The following is a 23,768-nucleotide window of genomic DNA, read 5'->3' as shown; positions in this document are numbered from 1 at the left end:
CCAAAATGAAGCACTTCACAGTTATCTGGGTTGAACTCCATCTGCCACTTCTCAGCCCAGTTTTGCATTCTATCAATGTCCCGCGGTAACCTCTGATAGCCCTCCACACCATCCACAACACCTCCAACCTTTGTGTCATCAGCAAGTTTACTAACCGACCCCTCCACCTCATCATCAAGGTAATTTATAGAAATCACAAAGAGTAATGGTCCCAGAGCAGATCCCTGAGGCACTCCCGTGGTGACTGACTTTCATGTAGAATATGACCAGTCTACAACCACTCTTTGCCTTCTGTGGGCAAGCCAGTTCTCCATCCACAGAGCAAAGTCCCCTTGGATCCCAAGCCTACTTACTTTCTCAATAAGCCTTGCATGGAGTACCTTAACTAATGTCTTGCTGAAATCCATATACACTACATCTACTGCTCCTCCTTCATTAGTATGTTTAGTTACATCCTCAAAAAATTCAATCAGGCTCATAGGGCACAACCTGCCCTTGGCAAAGCCATGCTGCCTCTTCCTAATCATATTATACCTCTCCAAATGTTCATAAATCCTGCCTCTCAGGATCTTCTCCATCAACTTACCAACCACTGAGGTAAGACTCGCTGGTCTATAATTTCCTGGTCTATCTCTACTAATAGATATGGTGGAGGAGCAGGTAGTGTTGGGGAAACAGGTGGAATGCAGAAGGACTTAGCCAGATTAGGAGAATGGTCAAGAAAGTAGCAATGGAAATACAATGTTGGAAAATGCATGGTCATACATTTTGATAGTAGAAATAAATGTGCAGACTATTTTCTAAAAGGGGAGAATATCCAGGAATCTGAGCTGCAGGAAGCCCTTGTTCTGAACACCCTGAAGTTTAACTTGCAGATTGAGTTGGAGGTAAGGAAGGCAAATGCCATGTTAGCATTCATTTCAAGCGCTCTAGAATACAAGAGCAAGGGAGTGATGCTGAGATTTATAAGGCATTGGTAAGGCCTCACTTTGAGTATTGTGAACAGTTTTGGGCCCCTCATCTTAGGAAAGATGTGCTGGCATTGGAGAGGGTCCAGAGGAGATTCACAAGGATGATTCCAGGAATGAAAGGGTTATCATACCAGGAATGTTTGATAACTCTGTGTCTGCACTCGCTGGAATTCAGAAGGATGAAGGCAGGGTCTTGTTGAAACCTTTCAACATCTGAAAGAGTTGAAAGACAGAGTAGATGTGGAAAGGATGTTTCCCATGGTGGGTAGAGTCTAGGATAAGAGGGCATAGCCTCAGGACAGAGGGGCGCTCTTTCTAAACAGAGATGCCGAGAAATTTCTTTAGCAATAGGGTTGAGGAAGAGATAGAAAAAAAAATTAGCCATGATTAAATGGCAGAGCAGACTCAATGGGCCAGAAGGCCTAATTCTCCTCCTATGTCTGACGGTCTTATAGTCTAAATAACACCAGACTAGACATGAGCAGGCATCATCCCTGATGAACATGCTACTGTTTTGTAGCCCGAGAATATTTTATCATTTGATACAAAATTCTTGTTAATTTCATTGTTCCCCATTACTACATCTCCAGCATTATTTTCTAGCAGTCCAATATCTTCACTCACTGCTTTTTCACACTTTGTATCTGAAGCAACCTTTGGAATCCTCTTTATCATTATTGACTAGCTTACTTTTGTATTACATGTTTACCTTCTTAATAAAGTTTTTGGATTCCCTTTGAATGTGGAGTAGCCTATATCAGTCAGATGGGAGGCACAGTGGAAACTTCCTAATCCTCTAACTTCCCACTAACCTTTGCTCTATTATATGCACTCTCTTTGGCTTTTATTTTGGCTTTGACTTCTTTTGTGAGCCCCTGTTATTTCATTTTCCCTTTAAAATACTTCTTCCTCTATAGGATGTATGTGTATATCCTGTGCCTTACAAATTGCTTCCATTCCAAAGAGAAATTGCAGCCATTGCTGCTCTGCCGTTATCCCAGACAGTGTTCTTTTCCAATCAATTCTGTAATTCCCTAGCTCCACTGTACTACTGATACATGGGACTTTAGTTTCTCTTCTCAAATTTCAATGTGAATTTGATCTAATTATGATGACTTACCCATTGTAATCTGTAGCCCATATCCTTACGACTGCTTCAAAGGTTTCAAAGGTATATTTAATATCAGAGAAATGTATACAATATACATCATGAAGTACTGTTTCCTTTGCCACCATGAAAACAGAGGAGTGCCCACAAAGCATGGATGACAGTTAAACATTAGAACCCCAAAGTCCCCACAGCTCCCCTTCCTCCTGCACGTAATTGGCAGCAAGCAACGATCCCCCCTCCCCCACAGACAAAAAAAGCATCAGCACCCACCACCGATCACTCAAGCATGAGCAAAACAACAGCAAAGGCACAGACTTGCAGTACTCCAAAGACTACATGTTCACCCGTTATTCAACATACCCCATTCCATGTCACATGTAGCACCTGTCTCAGTTGTGCATCATGTTCTTCCTTGGTGGAGCCTCCAGCCAAAGATGTCATTCGTTTATATGAAGGTTATTCACAGGAAGTTATGGATCTGTGGTCTAAATTTGTTCCAACCATGAAGATAGCATATGAAAAGGGATTATTCCCATCACTTCAATATCTAGCCCGATTAAAATTATTTCCCAATGATTTGACTCCACGTGTTTTTCTGGACTCAAAGAGGCACTGGACTATGTTAACTCTTTTTTGGTTGTAGCCGAGGTTTGAATTGTTTAAGGTCTGCAGAATAATTGTTATTTCGGAAAGAAGGTAAGCTTTGAAGATTTCTGATTTGCTTAAGATATCCTTTGATCAATCGACCATTCAAAGAAGATGTAAACTTTTTGATGTGAATGATGAATGGCTTTTCCGAAATCTGTTTGGTCTACTGAGCGAATTAACACATCAGACAGGTTGTTCGATTATTTGTTTTTATTCTCCTTTTTTCATTAATTGAGTGAGAGTTTTCATAGTTCATAACGACTTTTTCTTATATATATATAGTCGGGAGTGCTTAGTAGATAGCTTTTTTTCTAAAAACAGGCGTGTAAATTAAATGGAAAATGGTGCTGATTTTTCTTCATTAGAGATTACATAGGCATTTTTCTCTTTGTGTAATTTTATTGTTTTGGCATTTTTGGAGATTGTTTCTGCATTCTCCAGCTGGTTTTTAAGGATTAAGTATAAACACTTATTTTCTCTGAACTTTTATGCCGGATATGGGGAAGCGGATGTTGTAGAGAAATACTGCACAGTACAGGCCCTTTGGCCCATGATGTTCTGCTCTCCTCTCAATCTGCTCCATGATCAATCTAATGCTTCCGTCCTGCAGAGAATTCCATTCATCTTTCATTATGAGCCTATCTAGGAGTCTCTCAAATGTCCTTACTGTGTCTGCCTCTATGGCTACCTATGGCAGATGTTTCCATGCACCCACTGGTCTATGACTAAAAAATAACATCTCTGAGATCCCTATACTTTCCTCTAAGCACCATAATATTGTGCCCCCTCGTATTAGCCATTTCTGCTGCAAATCCATTCCATGTTTTAATGATTACTCAGCCTCACCAGTGTCCATTGTTCCAGAACAATAATACTCTGTAAAGCAATGGAAGACATCAAAGTAAATTGATATTTAAATTGCATATATATTAGTTAGAAGCAAGGCATCTAAGTTGGCAGAAGAACCAGTTAACATGACTTGATAGGGTGGTGTGTTGTTTTGTAGTGTCTGGCTTTTTATATTTAGCAAAACATTTTTTCTCCTCTGCAGGGTTTTTCTATTTTAAGGCCGTATGGATTTTTTTTGTAACTGGGGGGAGGAATTAAGGAAAGCTTTTAAAATCACTATTATAAAATGGGCAGCTTGCAAATTCTCTCTCTTTTTTACTCTATGGGGACGCATTTTGGCTTTTTTTTTGCCGAATTTTGGGCTTTTCTGGGTGGTGGGAGGATTGGGGTTAGTTTTGAGTTATAGGATTAACTGTAGGAATAATTTTAGTTATCTCTTTTGTAATTTTTTCCCATTACGGTGTTCCGGAGCATGACAAAAATAGACAAGGGGAGCACGAGCATGATACACAGTTTCTGGCTCAAATGTTCTACCCTCAAGAGTGGTGACTGGCAAAGGATGATCTAACTTGGAAATTGAGACTCACCTTTGTCAGACCACACCCAGATCTAAAAAATTACCGGTGGAACTGCAGTCTAAAAAATACCTGAGGGGCCGGTTTCTTGTGGTCCTGGCCAATAAAGAGAGCAAATGTACCCCAGATGTCATAGAACTAGGAGGTAACTTTCTAGCTGTCTCTCACCAGAGACAGCTACAAAGGACTAAGAGGTAACTTTTGAACAGACAAAGTTTGCCCTCTAGCAGATGGCCCTTGGATTTTCCTGACTTCTACAAAAAAGTCAAAAGTGTCCAGCGTCTCTGCCATAAAGTCCCAGTCCTTCCCCGTCTCCCTCCTGCACTCCCCCTCCCCCTCCCTCTCTCTCTCCGTCCCTCACTCACATACCCTCTCTCTCTCACCTCTCTCCAGGGGTCACTTGTTTGCAATGGACATTTGCAATGAGGTACTTGGATGAGTAGAAAATGTGGGTGAAGATCAGAGTTAGAAGTGGTCATATCTGGGGAATTTAACGCAACACTCTCGCTGGTGTTCTGACATCCAATTATCAAGTCGGATAGCTAAGTTAATTAGTCCATCCAGATCCCGAACAGCTTCATGCTCCGCCAGTTCAGCCTTGAGCTTTTAGAACATAGAGCACAACGAGGTGATGAGAAGGTTTATGAGCACTTGGAAAAACATAGTCTGATTTTGGGATAGTCAGCATGGCTTTGTGAGGGGCAGCTCATGTCTCATGAGCCTGAATGAATTCTCTGAGGATGTGACAAAGCACATTGATGAAGGTAGAGCTGTGGCTGTGGTGGAATGTATAAGGCTTCTAGTACAGCGTTTGATAAGGTTCCCTTAGTAGGGTCAATAAGAAAGCTGGGAGGCACAAGATCTACGGGATCTTGGCAACGCAGATGAAAAGAAGGCAGAGGGTTCAAAAGTTCAAAGTGCATCCATTGTCCAAGTTTCTATACCATATTCAACCTTAAGATTCATTTTCATTTTTGCAGGTCCACAGGAAAACAAAGAAATACAATAATATCCACAAAGAACGGAACAAAGACTGACTGACGTCCAGTGTGCAAAACGGCACCGTAACCACCTTCACTCGCCTCAGTGCTGGACTGCGGTCTCACTTTCGGGGTCCCTGCAGTTCATGTTATATGTATTATTTGTTCATTATTTTATTATTGACATGATCTGTCTGCTTTTACACACTGGGCTTTCATGAATTCTATGCATTGTGATGCTCTGGGGGAGGGAGCGTGGTCAACAGCCCGCCCTGTATTTCTAATGACCAGCATTGTTTATTGTTTTGTGTTAAAATGTGGTCGAGGGATTACAGTGGGAAGTTCATTCATTTGTAACATTTTAAGTTCAATTAAACAGTTATTGGCTTGTGTATTTGTGGGTCACCCTAACTGTAATTGTAAGACCATAAGACGTCGGAGCTGAATTAGGCCATTCAATCCATCGAGTCTACTCTGCCATTCCATCATGGTTGATCCTGAGTGCCACTCAACCCCATAAATCTTCCTTCTCGCCATAACATTTGATGCCCTGACCAATTAGAAAATAATCAATTTTCACTTTAAATGTACCACTGGCCTTGGCCTCCACTGCAGCCTGTGGCAGAACATTCCACAGATTCACTACTCTCTGGCTAAAAAAAAATCCTCCCTGCTTCTGTTCTGAACAGTTGCCTCTCAATTTTGAGACTGTGCCGTCTACTTCTGGACACCCCCACCTAGGAAACATCCTCTCCACATTAACTTTATCTAGTTCTTTCAAGATTCAGCAGGTTTCAATCTGATAACCCCGCATTTCTTCTAAATTCCAGTGAGTACAGGCCCAAAGCTGCCAACTGCTCCTCCTATGTTAACCCCTTCATTCCCAGAATCATCCTTGTGCACCTCCACTGGATCCTCTCCAATGACAACACATCTGTTCTGAGATATGAGCCCCAAAACAGTTGACAATACTCCAAGTGCAGCCTGACTAGTGTCTTATAAAGTCTCAGCACTATCTCCTTGCTTTTATATTCTATTCCCCTCGAAATAAATGCCAACATTGCATTTGCCTTCTTTACCACAGCACAACCTTTAAATTAACCTTCTGGTCATCTTGAATGAGGACTCCTAAGTCCCTTTGCACATCTGATGTTTGAATTTTCTCCCCATTTAGATAATAGTCCACACTATTGTTCCTTTTACCAAAATGTATTACCATACATTTCCCAATATCGTATTCCATCTGCCACTTTTTGGCTCATTTTTTTGAATTGTCAATGTCCAGCTGCACCACTAGTTACTGAATAAGGCCCCCTTTTATTCCCATGCACTGCCTCCTGCCTGTCAGCATTTCCTCTATCCCCGCAGTATCTGTCCTGTGGTGCCACGGGATTTTATCTTGTTATGCAGCCTCGTGTGGCACCTTATCAGATACCTTCTGAAAATGCAAGGAAATGACATGTGACCAGGGTGTGTGATGGTTCCCTCCCTGGTCTATGAGATGGAGCTGCTCTATCTCTGGGTCATGGTGCCCGGTCTGTTTTAATGTTTATCACAATAAAACTGTTGTTGAGTTTGATGAGTTTCCTTGTCTGTCGATATGGACCAAATGCTTGCCACTGTATTTGTTTTCCTGTGGGGGCCTACAAGAAAATGATTATCAAGGTTGTGTATGATTTACTTACTTTGTTAATAAATTGTACTTCGAACTTTGAACTTTGAAGCCAGTCCAGGATCCCGATGGTTTAAAGCCGGACCCAGCGCGTTCTCTCACCTGTCTCCTGTCGTCTACTCCAAGGTGCGGTATCTGTATTCCTGAGAGCGAAGGTTGCTGAATTGCTAGTTTGTTTAGACCGTTCAAAAGTATGTTTCTCAAAGGGAAAGTACAGGCTGTGATTTGTAGTGATGGTAGTTCACAAGGAGATTATCTAGTAGAATATCTGATAGTATTGTGAGCTGCTTCAGTTTGGTGCTATACACCACCACACAGTACTGGACTGACTTCACAGCCTGTGGACTTGCTTTCGAGGTCCCATCAGTTCATGTTCTCACTGTGAATTGTGAGCACTTTTCTGAGCTGCCATACATTGGCGATATGAATCGCAACGCCAACTTGCATATATTTTTGTGGTGTTCGTCTGGAGGTCGGTGACCGGTCGTGTTCCACAGGGATCTGTTCTGAGATTCCTGCTCTTTCTGATATTTATAAATGATGGGGCTGAAGAAGTGGCAAACTGTGTTAAAACATTTACAGATGACATGAAGATTGGTGTGTTGTGGATAGAGTAGATGTTTGGCATAAGTTACAACAGGACTTTGATAGGTTGCAGAGCTGGGCTGAACAGTGGCAGATGGAGTTCAACCCAGAAAAATAGGAAGTGTTTGACTTTGGATGGTGGAGGGTTAACGGCCGGATTTTTGGGAGGTTGGATGAACAGAGGGATCTTGTTGTCCACGTCTATAAATTTGCTGCCTGAATCAAAAGAGTTGTTAAGGAAGCATATGGTGTGTTGGCCAGTAGCTTGAGTTCAAGAAACTCAAGGTGGTGTTGCAGCTCTATAAAACCCTGGTGAGGTCACACTTGGGGTATTGTGTTCAGCTTTAGTCGTCTCATTGTAGGAAGGATTTGGAAGCTTTAGAGGGTGTGCAGAGGAGATTTACAAGGGTGCTGCCTGGATTACAGAGCATGTCTTATGAGGATAGGCTAATCAAGTTGAGATTTTTCTCTCTGGAGTGAAGGAGGGTGAGAGGTGACTTGAGAGGAGTGTACAAGATGATAAACAGTATAGATGGGGTGAATAACCAGAGCCATTTTTCCAGGGCAGAAATCACTTAACCAAGAAGGCATGATTTTAATGTGATTCACAGAAAGCATAGGGGAGGGGTATCGGAGGGTTTTTTTTACACAAAGAGTGGTGGGTGTGTGGAATGTGTCACCAAGGGTGGTAGTAGGGGCAGTTACAATCGGGTGATCTAAGAGACCCTGCGATGGGCAGCAGGATGATAGAAAATTACCGGGTGATGTTGGAGGGCAGGGTTAGATTGATCTTGGAGTAGGTTAAAATGTTGTTACCACAGGTGGGCTGTAATATTCTCTGTTACTCACTCTCTGTCAGTGAGAGGGGTCTCTGAGGGAGCTGGATTAACATTCATTGTGATATGGCACTGGAAGTGGGGTTCACTGAGGGAGCTGGATTAACATCAGTGGGGATACAGTAAGTGACACAGGGTGCTAGTTAGCAGGAGTCACTGACAGATAGTGTGAGGGAGCTCAGTTAATGTCAATCAGTGACACAGTACACTGGGGCAGAGAAGTTACTGATGGACGTTGTGAGGGTGCTGGATTATCATCAATCGGAATACCATCAGAGACACAGAGTGCTGGAAGAGAGGGGTCACTGAAGGATGGTGTAAGGGTGCTGGTTTAATGTCAGTGGGAATACAGTCTGTGTCACAGGGCACTGGAATGGAGGGGTTAATGACGAATGCTTTCTTTTTTAACCTCGTAGACACTGCTGATCCTGTCTTCTGCTTATGATGTGGCTGTCGATATGGAGAGGTCTCTTGCTTGTTCTGTTTACTCTGTGGGCTGTGTCTGGTGATTTGCTGAATTGCGTAATAAAAAGAAAATGCACCCATCTGAAAGTATTTGATTGGATGAAGGTAAGTTGCAGTGAAGCCAAAGCCTCTGTTGGCCACGATTGCAGACAAAGAACACGGTGTGCCCCTGGTCCCAGACATTGACTCTTTATTCCCTCCCATAGATGTTGCCTGACTGACTGAGTTCCTGCAGACCCTCGCCTTCCCCAGGTCTTTTCTTCTCTCCTGAACTTTACATTTCCAATTGTCTTCATTTTAGTGCACCCCTCACCTGTGGATCTTCCCCCTTTCTTCACTTTCCTCCATGGTCCACTCTCCTCTCATATCAGATGTCTTCTTCAGCCTTCACCTTTCCCACTTATCACCTCCCAGCTTCCCACTTCACCCACCCTCCCCATCACCCCATCAGCCTCTGGCTTATTCTCCTACTTAGTTTGATTTCTTCCCTGTTCCTTTCACGTCCCCATGAAGTGTCACAGCCTGAAACATCGACTGATTATTCATTCCCATAGATGCTGCCTAGCTGCTGTGATGCTCCATCATTTTGTGAGTTTTGCTCGCGATCCCAGCATCTCAGAATCTCTTGTGTTGTTGGTATTTACTCTCAGGATTACCCTCATTGAACTGGACACTCAATACAAAGGTTGGGACATAATTTTACAGATGTACAGGACATTGGTAAGACCAGACCTGTGTGTTGGAAGCTTGGGATTTAGCTAGGGTGTGTGCAGAAGAAACCATGTTGCCTTGAGCAAAGGTGGCTGAGGGATAACCTTATAGAGGTTTATAATGTTACCAAAGGCATAGGAAGTCCATAAGATAGAGGAGCAGGATTAGGCCATTCAGCCCATCAAGCCTGCTCTGCCATTCCATCATGTCTGATTTATTGTTGCTCTCAACTTCATTTTCCCTCCTTCTCCCTTTGGTGTCCTGACTAATCAAGAAACTATCAGCCTCCACTTCCAATACCATGACTTTGCCTCCATAGCTGCCTGATGGAACAATTTCCACAGATTCAGTACCCTCCAGCGAAAGAGATTCTCACTGATCACTGTTCTGAAAAGATGTCCTTGTATTCTGAGACTGTGCCCTCTGGACCTGGACTCTGCCAATATTAGAAACTTTCTCTTCACATCCAATCTATCTAGGCTGTTCAATATTTGAAAGGTTTCAAAGAGACATCCCCCCTCCTGCCCCTCATTCTTCTGAAATCCAGCAAGCCTAGATTCACATGCTATCAAACACTCCTCACATAGTAACCACTTTATTCCCAAAATCATTCTCGTCAATCTCCGCTGGACCCAGTCAGTTTTTTCCCAGGATGGGGAAGCTATGAGTCTATAACTTGAGGACATAGGTTGAAGATGGGAAGGATAGGATTTTAAAGAGGACATTGGAGGCAAGGGTTTTTTTCCCTCATAGGTTGTGTTGGAAAACTGTAGGTTTAAGGAACATGTGGACAGGTATCTGGACGAGAATGGTTTAGTAGAATATTCAGTCAAACACACTGACATTTGTACAGGTACATGGCAGGAATGGTTTAGTGGGACATTATATCAAACAATGATAATTGGACAGGTACACAAACAGGAACGGTTTAGTAAGATATTAGGTCAAATACAAGGACATTTGGACAGGTACATGAACAGGAATGGTTTAGACAATATGACATTGAGACATAGGAATTGAATTAGGCCATTTGACCCATCGAGTCTGCTCCACCATTCAATCATGGCTGATCCGTTTCTTTATCGCTCCTCAACCCTATTCCCCAGCCTTCTCTCTGTAACCGTTGATTCCATGGCTTCATGGATTGAAAGAACCAATCAATCTCAACCTTAAATACACCCAACAACCTGGCCTCCACAGCTGCCTGTGGTAGCAGATTCCACAAATTTACCACCCTCTGACTAAAGAAATTGCTCCCTATCTCTATTTTAAATGACACCCCTCTATTCTGAGTCTGTGCGTTCTTGTGCTGGACTCTCTCATCATGGGAAATATCCTTTCCATATCTACTCTGGTTTTGGCCTTTCAACATTTGAAAGGTTTCAATGGGATCCTGCCCTCATCCTTCTGAATTCCAGCGAGTGCAGACCCAAAGTCATCAAACATTCCTCATATGATAACCCTTTCATTCCCGCAATCATCCTTGTGATACTCCTCTGAATCCGACCCAATGTCAGCCAACTTTTCTTAGTTGAGGAACCCAAAACTGTTCACAATACTCAAGGTGAGGCCTCACAAATGCCTTATTGGACTTATAGACACAGCAACATATCCCTGTTCTTGTATTCTACACCTCTTGAAATGAATACTAACATTGCATTTGCCTTCCTTGCCACCAACTCGACCTGCAAGTTAACCTTCATGTTGCTCTGTACAAGAACTCCCAAGACTCTTTGCGTCTCAGATGTTTGGATTTTCTCCCCGTTTAGAAAATAGTCTGCACATTTATTTCTACTACCAAAGTCCATGACCATGCATTTTCCAACATTATATTTTGGTGGCCACTTTCTTGCCCATTCTCCAAAGCTTTTTCTTTCCACCTTGATATTGTTCACTGGCTTGCTTTCATATTTCAGCTTGTCCCTTCTAATGAGTCTCTTAGTTGCTTTCTGTATGTTTTTATAAGCTTCCAAATCCTCTGTCTTCCCACTAATTTTTGGTTTATGGTATGCCTTCTTTTTCAGTTCTACATTAGGTTTAATGCCCCTTGTCAGACACGGTTGTACTATTTTGTCATTAGAGTATTTATTTGTCTTTGGAATACATCTATCCTACACCTTCCTTATTTTCCCCAGAAACTCAGGCCATTGCTGCTCTGCTGACATCCCTGCCAGCAGCTCCTTCCAATTTACTTTGGCCAACTCCTCTCTCATACCACTGTAATTTCCCTTACTCCACTGAAACACTGCTACATCAGACTTTAATTTCTCCCTATCAAATTTCAAGTTGAACTCAATCATATTGTGATCTCTACCTCCCTAATTGCTTCCATTTCATTACATAACATGCAATGCAGTATGCTCAATGACAAACCACCTTAAAAAGCCACCTCGGGGGATTCAACAAACTCACTCTCTTGAGATACATTGCCATTCTGATTTTCCCAATTGACCAGCATGTTAAAATGTTCCATGACTCTCTTAACATTTCAGTGGTTTAGCTAGATATTAGGTCAAGCACAAAGACATTTGGACAGATATATTGGCAGGAATCACTGAGTACAATATTAGATCAAACAGAAGGATCGTTTGACAGGTATATGGCAGGAATGAATTATTGGGATATTTGGTCAAACACAAAGACATTTGGACAAATATATTGGCAGGAATCATTGAGTACAATATTAGATCAAACAGAAGGATAGTTGAAACAGGAACAGTTTAGACCTCATGACCACAAATAAAGGAGCAGAAATAGGCCATTTGGCTCATTGAGTCTGCTCCACCAATTTCATCATGGCTGAACCAATTTTCCTCAAAGCCCCATCTCCAGCCTTCTCTCCGTATCCATTCATGCCCTGTCCAGTCAAGAATCTATCAACCTCTGCTTTAAATATATATAAAGACTTGGTCTCCACAGCTGCCTATGGCAAAGAATTCCACATATTAACCACTCTCTGGCTAAAGAGGTTCTTCCTCAATTTTGCTCCAGAACCATGCCTCTCTAATCTGAGGCTGTGTACTCTGGTCTTAGGCTCTCCCGCCAAAGGAAGCATCCTCTCTACAGCCACAATATCAAGGCCATTCATCATTCAATAGATTTCAATGAGATCACCGCTCATTCTTCTGAATTGTAGTGAATACATGCCCAAAGCCATCAAACCTCTTCATATGACAAGCCATTCAAACCTGGAATCACTTTCACAAACTTCCTCTGAACCCTCGCCAGTCTCAGCATATTCTTTCTGAGATAAGGGGTGCAAAACTGCCCACAATACTCCAAGTGAGGCTTTCTAAAATCTCAACATTACATCTTTGCTTTTATATTCTAGTGCTCTTGAAATGAATGCTAACATTGCATTTTCCTTCCTCACCACAAACTCAACCTGCAAATTGACCTTTGGGGGATCCCTGCACATTGATTTTCAAGTCCCCTTGCACCTCCGTTTTTTCATTTCCTCTCCATTTAGAAAACAGTCAGCCCTTTTATTAGCAAACACGAGGAAATCTGCAGATGCTGGAAATTCTAGCAACACATACAAAATGCTGGTGGAACACAGCAGGCCAGGCAGCATCTATAGAGAGAAGCACTGTTGAAGTTTCGGGCCGACACCCTCGGTCAGAACCCTTCCATTACTTCGACCAAAGTGCAAGCCCGAACACTTCCCGACATTGTATTCCATCTGCCATTTCTCTGCCCATTCTCCAAATCTGTTGCAGTCCCCTTATTCCCAAAATGCTTGTGGAATGCAGCAGGCCAGGCAGCATCTATAGGAAGAAGTACAGTCGACGTTTAGGGCCAAAACCCTTCGTCAGGACTAACTGAAAGAAAAGATAGTAAGAGATTTGAAAGTGGGATGGGGCGGGGAAGATCTGAAATGATAGAAGACCAGAGGGGGAGGGGTGAAGCTAAGAACTGGAAAGTTGATTGACAAAAGGGATACACAGCTGGCGAAGGGAAAGGATTATGGGATGGGAGGTCTAGGGAGAAAGAAAGGGGAGTAGAGCACCAAAGGGAGATGGAGAGCAGGCAAGGTGTGATTGTGAGAGGGACAGAGAGAGAAAATGAAAAAAGGGGGAGGGATGGGAAATAAATAAATAAATAAACAGATAGATAGATAGATAGATAAATAAGGGATGTGGTATGAAGGGGAGGGGGGATTAACGGAAGTTAGAAAAATCAATGTTCTTGCCATCAGCTTGGAGGCTACCTAGACAGAATATAAGGTGTTGTTCCTCCAGCCCGAGTGTGGCTTCATCTTGACAGTACAGGAGGCCATGGATAGACATATCAGAATGGGAATGGGACATGGAATTAAAGTGTGTGGCCACTGGGAGATCCTACTTTCTCTGGCAGACAGAGTGTAGACATTCAGCATAACGGTCTCCCAGTCTGCGTCGGGTCACCTCACCTGGAGGTGACACTTCACCTGTGAGTCAGCTGGTGTGATATACTGCGTCCGGTGCTCCCAGTGCGGCCTTTTATTAGCCCCACCAGCCCCATTCTTCTGCGGGCTCTACATAACCCTGACTAATCCAGAAGCTTTCAAGTTCCACTTTACATATACCCAATGACCTGGACTCCATAGCTACTATGGCAATGAATTCACCACCTTCTGTCTAAAGAAATTCCTCCTCATCTCTGTTCTAAGAGACATCCTCTCCAAGTCCACTCTGTCTAAGCCCGTCTAGCACCATAGCATGCCCACAACAAATTAACCCTAATCCGTGCATTTTCGGAATGTGGGAGGAAACCGGAACACCCACACGGCCACGGGCAGAATGTTGAAGCTCCTTCCCGGCGGAGTTGGGAATTGAAGTGTAATTGGTGATCGCCATCATGTAAAGCGCTGTACTACTGTACTGCCCACTTTAACCGGTTTCAGATGCAGGGACATAGATTCTGCCTGGCCTGCTGAGTTTCTCCACAGATTTTTTTGTGCTACTGACACATCCAAGCAACTGGTCTCAGCCCGAAACGTCGACTGTACTTCTTCCTATAGATGCTGCCTGGCCTGCTGCGTTCCACCAGCATTTTGTGTGTGTTGCTTGAATTTCCAGCATCTGCAGATTTCCTCATGTTTGCTCCCTTTAGTCCCACTCTTTGCCTGCTGCCAATCAGCCACTGCTATATCCATGCAAGAATCTTCCCTGTAATATAATAGGCTCGTAACTTGAAAATCAGCCTCATATTTGTCACCTGGTCAAATGCCTTCTGAAAATCCAAGGACACATCATCAACCAGTTCTCCTTTGTCTTGTTTGTTCTTCAAAGAATTCCACCAAATTTGTCAGGCAATGTTTTTCCCTAGACGAAACCATGTCGACAATGGCCTAATTTATCATGTGCCTCCAAGTATGCTGAGAACGCATCCTTAATAATTGACTCCATCATCTTCGCAACCACTGAGATCAGACTAACTGGCCTATAGTTATCTTTCTTCTGCCTCTACCATTTTGAAGAATGGTGTAACAATTTGGAATTTTCCAATCTTCCAGAACCATCCCAGAAACTAGCGATTGTTGAAAGATCATTACACATGCCTCCATGATCTCTTCCACCAACTCTTTCAGAACCTTAGGTTGTACCCCTTCTCGTCCAGGTGACTTATCCATCTTCAGACATAGAAAGCCTACAGCCCACAAAGGCATGCCAAACGTCTTTTTACTATAGAAATTATCTACGGTTACCCAGAGCCCTCTATTTTTCTAAGCTCCATGTACCAATCCAGGAGTCTCTTGCTGACAGCCTATTCAATGCACACACCACCCTCTGCATAAAAAAACTTACCCCTGACATCTCCTCTGTACCTACCTACAAGCACCTTAAAGCTGTTCCCTCTCATTCTAGCCATTTCAGCCCGTTGAGAAAGACTCTGACTTTCCACATGATCAATGCCTCTCGTCATCACCACTGTCAGGTCACCTCTCATCCTCCGCCGCACAAGGAAAAAAGGCCGAGTTCACTCAACCTATTCTCATAAAGCATGCTTCCCAATCCAGGCAACATACTTGTAAATCTCCTCAGCACCCTTTCTATGGTTTCCACATCCTTCCTGTAGTGAGGCGACCAGAATTGAGCACAGTACTCCAAGTGGAGACTGACCAGGGTCCTATATAGCTATGACATTACCTCTCGGCTCTTAAACTCAATCGCATGTTTGATGAAGGCCAATGCACTGTATGCCTTCTTAACCACAAAACTCCATAGCAGTTTTGAGTGTCCTATGGACTCAGACCACAAGATCCCTCTGATCCTCCACACTGCCAAGTGTCTTACCATTAACGCTATATTCTGCCATCATCTTTGACCTATCAAAATGAACCACCTCACACATCTGGGTTGAACTCCATCTGCCACTTCTCAGCCCAGTTTTGCATCATATCAATGTCCCGCTGTAACCTCTGACAGCCCTCCGCACAATCGATGAGACCCCCAACCTTTGTGTCATCAGCAAACTTTCTAACCCATCCCTCCACTTCCTCATCCCGGTCATTTGTTAAAATCACAAAGAGTAGGGGTCCCAGAACAGATCTCTGAGGCACACCACTGGTCACAGACCTCCATGCAGAATATGACCTGTCTGCATCCAATCTTCGGCTGCTGTGGGCAAGCCAGTTCTGCATCCATAAAGCAATGTCCTCTTGGATCCCATGCCTCCTTACTTTCTCAATAAGCCTTGCATGGGGTACCTTATCAAATGCCTTGCTGAAATCTATATACACTACCTTTACTGCTCTACCCTCATCAATGTGTTTAGTCACATCCTCAAAAATTTCAGTGAGGTTCATAAGGCACAACTTGCCTTTGAAAAAGCCACGCTGACAATTCCTAATCATATTATGCCTCTCCAAATTTTCATAAATCCTCAGGATCTTCTCCATCAACTTACCAATCACTGAAGTAAGACTCACTGATCTATAATTTCCAGGGCTCTCCCTACTCTATTTCTTAAATAAGGGAACAACATCTGCAACCCTCCAATCCTCTGGAAATTCTCCCATTCCCATTGATGATGCAAAGATCATCAACAGAGGTTCAGCAATCTTCTCCCTCATCTCCCACAGTAGCCTGGGGTACATCTCATCCTGTCCCAGTGACTTGTCCAACTTGATGCTTTCCAAAACCTCCAGCACATCCTTTTTCTTAATATCTATAATCTCAAGCTTTTCAGTCCACTGTAAATCATCCCTACAATCACCAAGTTCCTTTTCCGTAGTGAATACTGAAGCGAAGTATTCATTAAGTACCTCTGCTGTCTCCTCTGGTTCCATACACACTTTTCCACTGTCACACTTGATTGGTCCTATTCTCTCATGTCTTTTCCTCTTGCTATTCACATACTTGCAGAATGCCTTGAAGTTTTCCTTAATCCTGTCCGCCAAGGCCTTCTCATGACTGCTTCTGGATCTCCTAATTTCATTCTTAATCTCCTTCTTGCTAGCCTTATAATCTTCAAAATCTCTATCATAACCTAGTTTTTGTACCTTTCATAAGCTTTTCTTTTCTTATTGACTAGATTTGCAATAGCCCTTGTACACCACGGTTCCATACCATCCTGTCTCTTTGGAATGTAGCTATGTAGAACTCCATGCAAATGTCCCCTGAACGTTTGCAACAATTCTGCCGTATATTTCCCTGAGAACATCTGTTTCCAATTTATGTTCCAAGTTCCTGCCTGGTAGCCTCATATTTCCCCTTACTCCACTTAAACTCTCTCCTAACTTGTCTGGTCCTACCCCTCTCCAATGCTATAGTAAAGGAGATAGAATGTGATCACTATCTCTAAAATGTTCTCCCACTGAGAGATCTGACACCTGACCAGATTCATTTCCCAATACCAAATCAAGTACAGCCTCTCCTCTTGTAGGCTTATCTACATATTGTGTCAAGAAACCTTCCTGAACATACCTACCAAACTCCACGCCATCTAAGCACCTTGCTCTGGGGAGATGCCAATCAATATCTGGGAAATTAAAATCTCCCATCATACCAACCCTGTTATTACACCTTTCCAGAATCTGTCTCCCTATCTGCTCCTCGATGTCCCTGTTACTATTGGGTGGTCTATGAAAAACACCCAGTAGAGTTATTGAGTCTTCCTGTTCCCAATCTCCACCCACAGAGACTCAGTAGACAACCCCTCAATGACATATCTTTTGTGTAGCCATGACACTATCTCGGATCAACAGTGCCATGCCCCCACCTCTTTTGCCTCCCTCCCTATCCTTTCTGAAACATATAAAGCCTAGCACTTGAAGTAGCCATTCCTGCCCCTGCACCATCCAAGTCTCTGTAATGGCCACAACATCATAGCTCCAGTTACTAATCCATGCTCTAAGCTCATCCGCTTTGTTCATAATACTCCTTGCAGTGAAATAGACACATCTCAAACCATCGGACTGAATACGTCCCTTCTCCATCACCTGCCTATCTTCCCTCTTTCACTTTCTACAAGTTTTCTCTATTTGTGAGCCAACCGCCTCTTCCTGCATTTCTTCTATTCGGTTCCCACCCCCCAGCAATTCCAGTTTAAACCCTCCCCAACAGCCTTTGCAAACTTCTCCATCACAATATTGGTCCCCCGGGATTCAAGTACAACCCGTCCTTTTTGTACAGGTCACGCCTGCCCCAAAAGAGGTCCCAATGATTCAGAAATCTCAATCCCTGCCCCCTGCTCCAATCCCTCAGCCATGCATTTATCCTCCACCTTATTCTACTCCTATACTCACTGTCATGTGGCACAGGCAGTGATCCTGAGATTACTACCTTTGTGGTCCTGCTTCTCAACTTTATTCCTAACTCCCTGTGGTCTGTTTTCAGGATCTCCTCCCTTTTCCTACCTATGTCATTGGTACCAATATATACCACAACCACTGTCTGTTCTCCTTCCCACTGCAGGATATTGTAGACGCAATCTGAAATATACCGGATCCTGGCACCTGGGAGGCAAACTACCATCCTAGTTTCTTTCTTGTTTCCACAGAATCGTCTGTCTGACTCCCTAACTATAGAGTCCCCTATCACTGCTGCCATCCTCTTCCTTTCCCTACCCTTCTGAGTCACAGGGCCAAACTCTGTGCCAGACGCGTGGTCAATGTTGCTTCCCCCAGGTAGGCCATCCCCCCCCCACCCACCAACAGTACTCAAACAGAATTAATTATTGTTCAGGCTGGACAGCCACAGGGTTACTCTCAAGTATCTGAGTCTTGCCCTTCCCTCTCCTGACTGTTACCCACTTATCTGTCTCCCGAAGCCTTGGTGTGACTACTTGCTATACTATCCATCTATCAGTTCCTTTCAGTTTCCCAAGAACCTTCTCTATAGTTATAGTTATAGTAACTTCACACATTCCATGCCCCCAATATCTGGAATTTCTACCATACTGTTAGTGTCTTACACCGTGAAGACTGATGCAAAATATTTATTCAGTTCGTCCTCTATTACATTGTTCCCCGTTAATACCTCTCCAGCATTGTTTTCCAGTGGTCCAATATCCACTCTCATCTCTCTTTCACACTTTATGTGTAAGAATATTGATACTAGTTCCAACACTCTGACATTTGATGGGAACCATTTAGCGAGGTATTAGGTCAAACAGAAGGACATTTGGACAGCTACACGGATGGGAACTGTTTACACCATAAGACCATGAGATATAGGAGCAGAAGCTGGCCATTCTGCCCATTGAGGCCTCTCTGCCATTCAATCGGGCTGATCTAATTCTTCCAGTCATCCCCACTCCCCACACCCCATACCTTTTGATGCCCTGGCTAATCAAGAACCTCTCTATCTCTGCCTTAAATATATCCAATGACCTGGCCTCCACAGCCGCTCATGGCAACAAATTCTACAGATTTACCACCTTCTGAATGAAGTAACTTCTCCGCATCTCAGTTCTAAAAGGACGTCTTTCAATCTTGAGGTCATGCTCTCTTGTCCTGGAGTCACCTACCATGTGAAATAACTGCTTTATCTAATCTGTTCAGGCCTTTGAATGTTCAGAATTTTCCATTAGATCCCCCCTCATTCTCCTGAACTCCAGGAAATACAGCTCAAAAGCTGCCAGATGTTCCTCATACGGGAACCCTTTCATTACTAGAATCATTCCCGTGAATCTTCTCTGAACCCTCTCCAATGCCATTATATGCTTTCTAAAATAAGGAGCCCAAAACTGCACACAATACTCTAAGTGTGGTCTCACAAGTGCCTTATAGAGCCTCAATATCAAGTCCGTGCTCTTATGTTCTATACCTCTAGAAATGAATGTCAATATTGCATTTGCCTTCTTCACAACTGACTCAACCTGGAGGTTAACATTTCAGGTATTTTACACAAGGACTCCCAAGTCCCTTTACATCTCTGCATTTTGAATGCTCCACCCATCTATATAATAGTCTGCCTGTATATTTCTTCCACCAAAGTGCATGACTATATGCTTTCCAACATTGTATTTCAACATTAGTTTAGTGAGATATTAGGTCAAACACAAGGACATTTGGACAGGCACATGGACAGGAATGGTTTTAGTGAGATATTACATCAAACACAAGGACATTTGGACAGGAAGGGTTTAATGAGATATTAGTTCAAATACAAGGACATTTGGACAGGTACACGGACAGGAACAGTTCCATACAATATTACAAGATTAGAAGGAACTTGTTTTGCCAGAGAGTGGTGAATCTGTGGAATTCATTGTCACGGGCAGCTGAGGAAGCAAAGTTGTTGTATGTATTTGAGGTGGAAGTTGATAAGTTCTTCATTAGTCAGGGTGTGAAAGTTTATTGGGGAGAAGACTGCTATGTAAAAGAAAAAAAGAGTCCACGCAGTGAACCTTGCAAGGATTCCATTTGTTAAGGTTACCTCTTTTTCCGCAAAGCCCAAGAACATCATCCCAATTCAAGGCACAATAGTAGCATAGTCGTTAGCATGACGTTATTTCATTTTGGGGTGTTCTGGAGCTCGGAGTTCAATTACTGTACCATTCCATAAGGAGTTTGTAGGTTCTTCCAATGACAGTTATGATTTCCTCCAGGTGCTCTGGTTTCGTCACACATTCCAAAGATGTACTGGTTAGAATGTTAGTTGATTATTATAAATTGTACTATTATTCAGCTAGGGTTAAATAGATGGGAAACGGATTGCTGTGTTTCATGAGCTGAAAGGGCCTATGAGAGGAAGTAGGAATGCAGGGAGCCGAGTCTCTGTACATCTTCCCCCTGAAATGCTGGGTTCTCTCAAGGTCCTCTTATTTCCTCCCACAGTCCAAAGACGTAGTGGTAGGTTAGTTGATCAGTGTAATAGTTGTACCGTCAGTAGGATAGGGTTAAATTGGGATTGTTGCGGTTTCTGGGTGGTGTGGTCAAATGGCCAGAAGGACCATTCTGTGTTGTTTCTCTAAATAAATAAAAACACACACACTCTCAACAGTTTAGGAACAGCTTCTTCATCTCCGCCATCAGATTTCTGAATGGTCCAAGATCCCGTGAACACTACCTCACTAAATGGCTCTTCTTGACATTATTGATTTATTTTGTATCTATTATTGTAACTTAGTCTATTTTTATGTGTATTGCATGGTATGGTTGCAGCAAAACAACAAATGTCAGAGATCATCAGCCTGATCCTCACCCACTTGTCCTGACCTATTTCCGAGGAGAAGGTCAAACTTACCTTCTGTCCAGTAAAAGGCCACGATATATTGGCCGAGGAAACATTGTTGAACAAAGTCTACCCAAACTAAGTCTTGAGCACTATGGCAATCCCAGACTCGGTTAGGAAAGTTAAAAGCTCCACCATCACAAGCCAATACTTCTTGCAATCTCCCTGCTCTAATTTCTGTTGGTCATTGGGGCTTGCAGTACAGCCCCAAAAAGGTGATAAGCAGAGAGCTAAAGAACACTACGGCACGGAAACAGACCATTCAGCCCATCTCGTCCATTCCAAAACCATTTGCCTACTTGCACTGGGACCATAGCCCTCCATACCCCTTCCATCCATGTACCTAACCAAACTTTGCAAATGGTTGACATTGAGCTTGCATGCATCACTTGTGCTGGTAGCTTCTTTCCACACTCTTACAACCCTCTGAGCAAAGAAATTTCACCTCATATGCTTCTTAAATGTCTCACCTTTTCAAGCTTAACCCATGACCTCTGGTTGAAGCACCACCCAACCTCAGTACAAAAAGCCTACTTGTATATACACAATCTATAACACTCATAGTGTAGCAAACTCCTATCAAATCTCCTTTAAATCTTCTACATCCTGAAGAATGCTGTCCTAACCCATTTAATCTTTCCTTTTTTCTCAGGTCCACCAGGCGCGACAACATCCTTGTAAATTTACTCTGTACTCTTTCAACCTTGCTTACATCTTTCCTGTAGGCACGTAGGTAACCAAAATTGCTTACAATGCTCCAGATTAGGAGTTCATTATACAAGTTTATACAAGTTGAACATAACATTCCATTTCCTGTACTCGGTACATTGAGTTATGAAGGCCAGTGTGCCAAAAGCTTTCTTTCCAACCCTATCTACCTCTGACACTATTTTCAATGAAATATGTACCTCTATTCCCACTTCTACCACACTCCACAGTACGCTTCTCTTCTCTGTATAAGACCTTCCCTGGTTGGTCCTACTGAACTGCAACACCTTGCACTTGTTTGCATTAAATTCCACCTGACATTTTCAGCCCATTTTTCCAGCTGATCCAGATCCCTCTGCAAGCGTTGATAGACTTAACTCACTGTCCACTGCACCCCAGTCTTTACTTCATCCATAAACGTGCTGATCCAGTTGACCACATTATCATCCAGATCATCAATATAGATGACAGACAACATTTGACCCAGCACCAATCCCTGCGGCACACCACGAGCCACTGTCCTCCATTCAGAGAGGCAACCATCTGCTACCAGTCTCTGGCTTCTCCCACAAAACCAATGTCTATTCCAATTTACTACCTCATGCTGAATGCCGAGTCACTGAAGCTTTTTGACCAAACTCATATCCGGGACCTTCGCAAATGTCTTGCTGAAGTGGATGCAGTCAACACCCAGTGCCTCATCACACTGCGTAATGATCTGATCTAGATGAACAGTTTGCAAGAGAAGCTTTTCACTGTATCTACGTATATGTGTCAACCAATTCCAATACACCTCTCACTTAAACTGTGCCCTCACTGCATCATAACAGGTTCCTCTTGTCCATACCAAACACCACATACAACCATATCCAGAACTTCATTCTTTGTCATTTCCACCATCATCACAAGCACACTTTTAGTTCCTCCCTCCACCCCACTCCCTACTTTCTGCTGGGATTGCTCTCTAGATGTCTCCCTTGTCCATTATCAAGTTTTCTTCCTAAAAGTTTGCTGGGAATGCCATACAGTGTTGAAAGTGATCTTTGTTTTCATTTGTCCGCAGGCATGTGTTGATGGCTGCAGAGCGGCCAACCCCAATGGGAAAAGGCAATATGAGATGGAATATTTCCGCTGAGGAAGACCACTAGAAGAAGAGAAGAAAAAAAAGAAGAAAAAAAGGGGAAGAGAGGAACTGAGAACGAAATAATTGACTATGACGATTAATATGAAAACAATTTTCGGCAAGATTTTCAAATGGACCAAGCATTGGGCAGGGATATAACCTTGACAAGGGGACCAAGCTCTTTGAAAGCATAGAGACCAACCTCCTTGATCGGAACTTAATCATCAAGAGATAGCCAGGATGTCAACCCTTAGCACCAGTGATGGAGCTGAGTGAAAAAGCTAGCTGGGTGTAAAAGATAGGACCTGCCATCAATGTATTAATTGAGCAATTGGTAAACTGAAAAATAAAGTTTTTCTTTGCAAAAGATCACAGTCTTAGCAGTGTCTGCTTACCTCTGTTAGTTCATGACCTTGGTGTGAAACATGACAGCACAAGTAGTGCAGACCACTTGGCCCCTCCAATCCTACCCCCATTCACCAGGCCCATGAATGATCTGTACCATAAGCTTTAAATGTATCCACCCCAGTAACTTGACCTCCGCAGCTGTCTGTGGCAATGAATTCCACAGATTCACCACCCTCTGGTGCAAGAATTTCCTTACGTCCCCTCAGCCAGGTCTCAATTCCCCTTCTGCGCCAGTGGCCATTTTCCTCTCCTGCAAAATTCAATCACTGAACAACCTATCGCCCAACCCACAGCTGGTACTCAGCGAGAATGATTACTTTCAGGGTATCTCCTACCTTTTCCCATTGTGAAATATGCTCACCAATCTGTATCCAGTGTAGTCACCGATCCATAGAACAGGGTCGACCCATGACGTGCTGATTTAAACCAGACACCTCACTAATCAAATCCCTTCTGGCTGCAC

General features: G+C 43.2%; 1 long non-coding RNA gene across 1 annotated transcript; it reads left to right on the top strand.

The window, feature by feature from the left end:
• The first annotated feature begins 5,015 nt into the window (after positions 1 to 5,015).
• Positions 5,016 to 23,254, top strand: LOC140730214 (uncharacterized). Its single transcript, XR_012099539.1, has 3 exons — positions 5,016 to 6,932; positions 8,644 to 8,797; positions 22,838 to 23,254. It is a non-coding gene; the product is annotated as an uncharacterized lncRNA (long non-coding RNA).
• The last annotated feature ends 514 nt before the right edge of the window (positions 23,255 to 23,768 follow it).

This window comes from Hemitrygon akajei, chromosome 7 (genome assembly GCF_048418815.1).
Source record: "Hemitrygon akajei chromosome 7, sHemAka1.3, whole genome shotgun sequence".
Classification (NCBI taxonomy): Eukaryota; Metazoa; Chordata; class Chondrichthyes; order Myliobatiformes; family Dasyatidae; genus Hemitrygon; species Hemitrygon akajei.
Note: the sequence above shows the minus strand (reverse complement) of the source record. Positions and strands in the feature narration are given on the sequence as shown.